The sequence below is a fragment of the Scardinius erythrophthalmus genome (assembly GCF_964197995.2).
Source record: "Scardinius erythrophthalmus genome assembly, chromosome: 3".
Classification (NCBI taxonomy): Eukaryota; Metazoa; Chordata; class Actinopteri; order Cypriniformes; family Leuciscidae; genus Scardinius; species Scardinius erythrophthalmus.
The window spans coordinates 43,996,852-44,005,270 of record NC_138223.1 but is presented as its reverse complement, the minus strand read 5'-3'; the positions used below and the strand labels follow the sequence as shown (position 1 = coordinate 44,005,270).

Sequence of the window (8,419 nt, the reverse complement as noted above, 5' to 3'; positions counted from 1 at the left end):
GTGGACTTAATATACCATTTCTCAGTGAGAATCAACGGGATCTCTTGGATTCTCCCATAACAGAGGATGAAATTTCAGAAGTGATTAAGAATTTACCAACAGGGAAGGCTCCAGGACCAGACGGGTTTACAGCCGAATTTTTTAAATGTTACTACTCAGAATTAACACCCTTATTAAAAGATATGTATGAGGAGGCTTTCAACAGGCAAGTACTACCCCCAACTTTGTACCAGGCTTTGATCTCAGTCATTTTAAAGAAGGGAAAGAACCCAACCGACTGTTCCAGCTACCGACCAATTTCATTGATTCCTCTAGACGTCAAAATACTCTCTAAAATTCTTGCCAACCGTTTACAAAAAGTCATTTCGACTGTAATACATCCTGATCAGGTCGGCTTTATACAAAATAGGCACTCTTCTGATAATATCAGACGCTTCATTAATGTTATGTGGGCCGTTAGGAACGATAACTCTCCTATTGCTGCGGTGTCACTTGACGCCGAGAAGGCCTTTGATTGTGTTGAGTGGCCTTATTTGTTCACAACATTAGAAGCTTTTGGAATTGGCCCGATATTTATAAAATGGGTCAAGCTCTTATATAAACATCCAGAGGCTGCTGTGCAAACCAACGGTGTCATTTCTCCATACTTCAGACTGGGTCGGGGCACACGTCAGGGGTGTCCACTCTCCCCTTTACTTTTCTGTTTGGCATTGGAACCATTAGCTGTGGCAATACGAGGAAATGCCAGCTTCCCTGGGGTAGTTGTGGGGGGCTCAACTCAGAAAATTATGCTCTATGCTGATGATATATTGCTTTTTGTTACGGACCCAGCTAATTCACTTCCAGCACTACTTAGTATGATAAATAATTTCTCAAAGATTTCTGGGTACAAGGTCAATTGGTCCAAGTCAGAGGCTTTACCCCTGACTGCTTATTGTCCAAAGTCATTGTTTCAGACCTGTGCATTTAAATGGCCTGACAAGGGCATTCTATATTTAGGAATTACTTTCCCCCATCAGTTGAAGGATATTGCTAAAGTCAATCTTGACCCCCTTGTAGAAAAAATTTCAGCTGACACAGCAAGATGGGCACCACTTTTTCTTTCCCTTTGGGGCAAGGTGAATGTACTTAAAATGAACTCCATACCTAAAATTAATTATGTTTTAAGCTCACTGCCCATCTCAGTCCATTCAAAATATTTTAGTATATTTGATAGGATATGCAAACAGTTTTTGTGGAATGGGAAGAAGCCTCGAATGCGGCTAGAGAAATTGCAGCTACCAGTTGAGAGAGGAGGACTGGGTCTCCCCAAGATATCTTTGTATCATTTTGCATTTGGTTTGAGGCACCTGGGACAATGGATGTTACCTCCAGAGCGAGCTCCGCCATGGTTAGCCATGGAAAAATCTGTTTGTCCACATTTACCATTTGAGTCCTTGCTGATAACAAAACTACCACTATCAGTGCGCAATCATCCAATTATTTCCCATCTACAAACAGTCTGGAAAAAAACTTCTTGTATTTTAGGGGTTGACCCCTTTCTAAGCACTTCGTCTGCTATTTGGGCCAATCCAAAGTTGTTAATAGGTGGATCACCTGTGTTTTGGAAAGAATGGGTAAATAAAAATATCAATGTTCTGGAAGATCTTTTTGAGGATGATGCATTGATGTCTTTTGGAAGACTTAAACAAAAATTCATCTTGTCTAATGATCAATTCTGGAGATATCTTCAGATGAGACATATGCTCCAAAGCATTTTTGCCTCCCCCTCTTATGTTCCCAGGGGTAAAAACATTCTCAAGATGATCCGGAATATTGTGGGCACTGGTCACGAGGCATCTAAATATTATTCCTTACTTATTAGTCAGATGGGCCAAAATATTAGCTCTGCGGTTAAGATAAATTGGGAAAAAGACTTGGGATGCTCATTTGAAGATGAGGAATGGGGGAGGATCATTGGTAATTTAAAATTGATGTCTAGAGATATTAGAACGCGTCTCATACAATTCAAAATTTTACACAGATTCTACTGGACACCCAGAAGGTTGTTTATAGCAGGTTTTAAGGATAATCCTGAATGTTGGCGATGCCAGAGAGAGGAAGGCAACCTATTTCATGTCTTATGGCAATGCTCAGAAGTCCAGTATTTCTGGAGAGAGATACATGACTATATTTTAAAGATATCACAGACTCAGTATGATTTCTGTCCTAGTTTATACATTCTTGGTGACCCTAGGCCTTTAAGTCATGTTAAAAAAAATGAATCACAGTGGATACAGAGCTGCATTATGCTGGGCAGACGTGTTATTGTAAAAAACTGGAAATCTTCCGGAAGACCTCCGGTTTTTGAGTGGCTTTCAGATTTAGGGCAGGTCGCAGCCTTTGAAAAACTCTCCTATAGTGTGCACGGGAGGATTGATGTATATTTTGATAAATGGGGAAAGTTTTTGCATTTCTGTAACCCACAGTAGTAGCAACATGTGGCAGGACGAAAAAAAAAATAAAAATAACGGTCATGGTAAATATGATTTAGATTATAGTGGGAACTTATGTTGGCAACACCCCTTCTTTCTTTTTTTTTTTTTTTTTTTCTTTTTTTTTTGTTGTTTTCAAACTGTATTATTTATTTATTTATTATTTATGTTGTTACTATTATATTGTTACCATTTATTGGTTAACTGTGTTGTTTTATGCACAGATTTTTTGTTTGTTTATGTTAAGTACATGCGGGTTTATATAATTTCTTGTTTGCAAATGAGAAAATCAATAAAGTACAAATCGTAATTAAATCTATACCGTTGTCATCCCCATGTAAACGGCGAGTGCGCGTATAACATGTTCAGTCTATAGACCTTATGTAGCCCCGCCCCTTTTCAGCGCTGCGCTCGTTGTCTTTTGACTTCCAGTCTGTATTTTCACCGCAATCTTGTGTATAATGAATGAACGGCTCGTTTTAAAATCTTAAGGTCTATAGACCCCTTATGCGGCAGAGAAACGAGGGCGCCGCCATCTTTAGAATATTGTCTTTGAACTTCAGTTTTTGCGGTCGCTCTGTATATTCCAACACAATCTCATGAAAGTGCGTATCTATAGCACGAATGATAATTCTCGTATAATTTATACGCCAAAACGAGTTTTAGCGTTCAAATGATACGCACTGCAAACCCCTTGGGTAGGATTAGGGGTGAGGAGGGCGTGCATATTACACGCCATAGAGTGCGTATCATATGCACGCGAAAACTGCGTACCATGTTTACGCTAAAACTCGTTTTGGCGTATAAATGATACGAGATATTATCATTCGTGCTATAGATGAGATCACTTCATTCATCATTCGCACTTTCATGAGATCAGGCTCTATGGCATTGCTGTCCAGAAGTAATTAGCTTTTGAAGTGGATTTACTTAATGTAAAGTTAACGAAAGTTATCATGAGGATTGTAATGTTTAAAGCAGATGTCTTAACAAATGTCAGTAGACTGGGAAGATTTTAAAATGAGACGTTCATTCATAAATACGCAATATCGCTGTGAAAATACAGACCGGAAGACAAAAGACAACGAGCGCAGCGCTGAAAAGGGGCGGGGCTACATATGGTCTATAGGCGAGTAGTGTTTCTCTACACATTTACATCGCCATCTACTGGCCTGGCATGAATAATACAGCGGTTTTCTTGGATCCGTGTGAACGGAGATCAATTTTGACAACGTTCTCTCACGTACGTGAAAAAAAATTCTGTTTTTAGTACATTGTCGTCGTGTTAACGTGCCCTTAGGTGCTCCATATTAAAATTTGGCACGATGACAACACACTTATTAAGTATTTATTATGTATTAATACATAACCTCATTGTATTAATTTATAATGTAACATCATAGCGTGACATTTGTGTCAATAATCGTCAAACAGGTGACTCCGCGTGGTGGGAGGGGGCCCCAAATCAAATTCTGCTTAGGGCCCCCAAAAGGCTCGGGCCGGCACTGCTTGACAGCATAAGTGCACAAGCGGCGTGGCTCGTGTCTCACATAAGATCCTTACATACTCAACACAACCCTGTTAAAAAGATTAAGATTAAAGCTGAAAATGCTCATTTTGATGTTTTACACTCACCTCATCTGCTGCTTCATATAAATGTACAATTAGCGCGAACAGCCGTTGCTCAGATATATTACATTTCGTGCAAATATAATTTTACTTCTATTACACTTTTATCAGTGTAAACAGTATGCGTATTGTCTGATATTTATAAAGAATTTTGGCTACCACTATTTACACAGTATGACTTTTTATTATTGTAAATAGATGCTGCCCTCATTTAAATACTGAAAACATTTACATTATAAAGTAAATACATATACACATAGTTACATAGATACATGGTATATTAAGATTACATACATTTTCAAGGCTTCAATGGTCAAATTGGATCAATAGTGTGCTGAAATGTTGCTGTATTAGCCTTAAAAAAACATCTACAGTTTTGTGAAATACCAGAGATGGTGTCAATGGAAGAAAGCCAACAGACATTGAACTTTTTCTAGTTTGTGAAACTTGAAGACTGTAAACACAAAAATACGTTCTCATGTGTGTAAGTTTATTCTATGACAGGGCTCTGCATTCATAGATTTTGCATTAGGCTCCATACAACACCCTCAAGATTGATTAGTCACATAGTGGTTCTAAAAGGTCACGTCAACTTATGAGCAAATATGGTCGATTTTAAATTGTGTACTTCGAGGAGGTCCTGTGTGAGCCAAGTAAATGTCATTGAGATGAATGGAAAATCTAACAGACTAACCCTCTCCAGATATTTACGACCTTCTTGAAAGTAGCACCATATTTCTAGAGTAAAACATGAATTTTTAAAACAACATCCTTGTTGTTTTCTGCAAGATGAAAACATTATGTTTATTGGTAAGCAAATATGCCTTTTGATAAGATACATGTGTACTGACAAACTCAATACATGTGCAACAGCAGAATATATAACTTCAGATTTTTAAAAGCTGACACAAAAAGAATGAAAGATACACTCAGAGTAGATGGCTTATGTATACTAATAATTTTTATTTAGACAAAAACATAGTATATGTACAACTTAAATAGGTTTCTCATTTAGTGAGGTCTGGTGATTGATTTCAGGTGTATGATTATAGTAATGGCATTGGCTGTTTGTTGTTCAAACACACTCCTAATCTCTGCAATATGCCATCAATATAGATTTCTGATATTGAGTAGTTTTTAACATTTTAGAGTGCAATATATGATTAGAAGGCTCTTTTTCAAGGAACTGTGCCATTTGTGTGCTGTGCTTGTCTCTGACTTACTTAAAGTCCCCCTGTAATCAATAATTTGCCCCCTTAAAACTCATCTTTGATCACCATTTAACTGTTTTTTCCTTAAAAAAAAAAAAATCTTTATGCCTTAAAATAGCTTGAATGTAACTCTACACCATTGCTTCATTTAGTATACGCGGTTCTATGAATATGCAAATGAGCCCCGCCTCCACTCACTCACTCCAGCTCAGAGATCCACTCGTTGCCGATCACACGTTGATCTGATTGGTTGCAAGATAGTTTGTGACGTCAGAAACACCAGCGATTTCAAACCGTGTTTTTGAGACTGTCTTTGGTTCACTGCAGTTTTAAGGAGAAAATACTTATGAATGTACACATGATTTATCTTTAAGTATATTAATAACACCACATAGACATATAAACAACATTAAAAGCTTGATTTTCACCACAGGGGGACTTTAAAAATGAAATTCAAATTGTTTTTATTTATCTGTTTTCTGCATTTACCCAGAAAATGAAGCATTTTAGGGGAGAAAAAAACACATTTCTAAACTTTCCCACACAAATGTCACAGGTCTCTGATAAGGAATCAGAAACAAATTCATAATAAAAAGTGAGTAATCCTTAAAAAGTAATAACAATAACCACAACAACATTGCAAAGCATGGCATTTGCTCAGCATCTTCTTCAGCAGAGTGATTTGTTAATGCGTCATTCACAGTTTGACGGCGCTGACTCGTGTCTAAAACAGCTCCAACACGTCTCGAATCAAACAAGTCTTTGGGTTTAATAAAAGAAGCGGGTATTGATTGTAAAGCTTGCTGGCTGACATGAACAGGCTTAAAATATGCCTGCTGAACTATGAGTGTCATCAAAGTTTACATCAGAGGCACATTCAGCATTAACAAAGCACATTCTTTATAGCTTTTATGAACAGCTAAATATACATGCCGACACGCGGAACAAATAACAAACACGACCGCCGTCACACAAGTAAGATCTCTGTAACTGAGGCTTTAAAGCCTTAAAAAATACATCAAACACCAATAGAAATGCCTGCTTGAGAAATGCTATGATAATATTTGTTGGCGTGAAACTGGCAGTAACTTTACAATATCATTACATAGTGAAATTAAGTCATATGAATAATTATAAGCATTTAACAATGAAGCACATGAAGAGAAATAATCCCCAGCAGTAAAACGATGAGGGGAAGAAGCTGAACAACAAAGAAAGCAAACAACAGAATCACCAGCTTGTGTCTCAACGGGCTCCGCTGACACCCCGCGTTTTCCAGTGTGCGTCTCGATAGTTTAGGCGGGGACAAGAAAAGGCACTTTGCTACATTTGGCAGAGAGTAGAGGACAGTTTAAACATGTCAATACGCATCAGGAAACGCCACCATGACCCTTAAACTCGACAACCGTTGAACACCACACCCTAAAGTACTTCAAAATCCCAGATTCCCAAACCTCTCAGACATGTGAACGCTCGAAACGTCCAGAAGCAATCTTTCACATCTCATTCTACCTGTCATAGCGAGTCCCCAGATGAGGGAAGGGAAGTTTCTGCCCGGGGTGTCGAGGGTCAACAGCTGACTTACATCCATTCTCTTGATACGTCCAACTATTATGGTGTAGAGTCGCTGACCCCCGGAAGAAGAGGTGTAAAAAACAGCAGTTTGCCTTGCAGATGTTCAGTTTTCAACAAAGAACTCGACCTGCGTGACCAAATTGCTTAAAAAATTGTGCTCAGCAAAGCTAGCACTTGTTTGGCAGGTGTGCGATTATAAACAGAGGATCATTTACTGTGTTTTACACACACCTCTCTCTGAAAACCAATGTTTTTTTTTATGTGCCTGGGCCGTGTTTACAGCTGTAATTAATATGCGTTTTGGTCGATCGGATCACAAGTAGACGAGGGAGACACATTCCCGTTCACACCTGGTGTTTTAATCCGTCTCTTTTGTCCACTTTCAGCCCCTTCTGTCCTGATTTCTCCAAGGGGAGGGTCTATGGGCGGGTAAATTAATGTTTTTTAAAGATCTTTCGATCTAATGGACAAAATAAGCTCACGCTATTTACATATGAACACAACCGGAGACAACAGAAAAACACACAGCTTTAGTTTCTACTCTGACAGACGCAAGATCAGCCGAACACTGAGTGTGTGTTAGAAATCAGGAATGATGAGAGGACATTGTGCTTGATACGTTTTTCATCTTCAAACCAAACTTGAGTCTCCAGCCGATAGTTTAAACCCCGTCTGGCTAGAGCTCTTCCCATAATGTTCCCGCATTAGATCAGTAGACGGAGAGAAGACGGTCTTTTGTGGCTGTTTGAACACATTCGACCACATGAGCGTTTACACTACGAAAGCAATCCGGTCGAATGTGTTTTCATTTTCCTCTGGAAGTGGTGGAAAGTGGACGAGCTCAAAACTTTTTAGACCCTGTTTACACCTTTAGCATCGTCCACTTGTGATCCGATCGACCGAAACGCATCTTAATACCAGGTGTAAACAGGGCCTGAGATTAATTTTGGTCTGTTTAAAAGGGAATGTTTATCATTAACTGGGTGCCACCATGTTTGTGTGACATCATACATTTAGCTAAATCAGAGAGTTTTAGATATCAGTACGAGTTTCCAAGTATTAAGTCAAAACTTCTTGGAGATCTGTTGTCCTTTTCCAAGTTGAAGGTTAGGCAGTATATCAGTCTGTGTTTGTGAAGGACACGCTGAGATTTTCTCAATCAGCTCTGGCAGGTAAATGTAATACTTTTCCCTGTGTGTGTATGTTTTTATTTTCCTCTTCACATCAATCATTCATTTGATCGTAAAGGAGAAAGAGTATAAGGTGATTGCATGTTTGATGTTGGAAATTGATTGAAAGTTTTGGTTTTAGAGTGTGTGTGTGTGTGTGTGTGTGTGTGTGTGTGTGTGTGTGTGTGTGTGTGTGTGTGTGTGTGTGTGTGTGTGTGTGTGTGTGTGTGTGAGAAGCAACATTCATCATCTCTAAGTCCCCTTCGCTTGCGACTGAAATCTCGTCTCTCTTCTAAATCCCTCCTCTGTTTTCTCATCTTTTTTAAATTGTGTTTGAAAGTGGGGCCCAAAAGTCTGAGAC

General features: G+C 38.8%; 1 protein-coding gene across 2 annotated transcripts in view; it reads right to left on the bottom strand.

The window, feature by feature from the left end:
- Window positions 1-4,310: 4,310 nt before the first annotated feature.
- LOC308688964 (somatostatin receptor type 5) overlaps window positions 4,311-8,419 on the bottom strand; it is a 15,691-nt gene continuing 11,582 nt past the window's right edge. For both annotated transcript variants that reach the window (XM_081362430.1, XM_081362429.1), the window contains exon 3: window positions 4,311-8,419. This exon is cut by the window's right edge. The gene's annotated coding sequence lies outside the window, so the exon portion shown is untranslated.